The sequence below is a fragment of the Habropoda laboriosa genome, unplaced genomic scaffold, assembly GCF_001263275.1.
Source record: "Habropoda laboriosa isolate 0110345459 unplaced genomic scaffold, ASM126327v1 scaffold10, whole genome shotgun sequence".
NCBI classification, from domain to species: Eukaryota; Metazoa; Arthropoda; class Insecta; order Hymenoptera; family Apidae; genus Habropoda; species Habropoda laboriosa.
This window is the reverse complement of record NW_017100129.1, coordinates 173920-174778: the sequence shown is the minus strand read 5'-3', so window position 1 is coordinate 174778 and position 859 is coordinate 173920.

The window sequence follows — 859 nt, the reverse complement described above, 5'->3', positions numbered from 1 at the left end:
CTTCGTTTGTTATTTTGCGTCAGTTACAACAATGGACTCCGGAAAGAAAGGAAACAGACGTTTCTGTTCGTCGAATTATTGTTAATTTATATTCCAAAGGGAAGTCTCTTCGGGAAATCGGCAGTATAATTGGTAGAACTCATTCTACTGTACATAAAATAATTAATAAATTTAGGTATGAAGGTACACTACAAAATAGAAGCAGTCGAGGGAGAAAGAATATTCTTTCCGAATATGACGAACGATATTGTATATATTGTGCGACAAATTAAAATTAAACCAAAAATTAACAATAGATGTTTTCTCAAGACTTGATAAATCTGTGTCAAAGGGTACAATTCGCCGTGTATTATATATTTAAGTATACATGTACGTAGTATTATATATTTAAAAAATTTTGTTCGATATTTTTTGATTTAAAGGAATATATTACATAAATAAAAAAATTATATGACAAAAAGTTATGTTATTACTCTATTCTCTAAATAAACATACTTCTAATATGCGTGTACGTTCAATTTTGCGATTAGCTATATATGTTTATATTAATCTGTCTCAGTATGTTGATCATGTTTGCTGTTACTATTACACAGGCACACACTCATTTCTCCTAATAATCCAACAGATATTACCAAATACACTGCTAAATTTGCCTACTTTTAGCGTACCACAGTTGCAAGAAAAATGATTTCTGATACACTTATCCAGAAAATTAGGGAAATAAATGCAACGAAAAACAGCAAAATTTCATTATTTCGCATAATTTTCATGCGTTCAGAAATACCGTCGTCAAATTACTGTAAAACTGTGCGACACGTCGTATAATGGCCTATGTAATTGACATATGCACACTAATGAA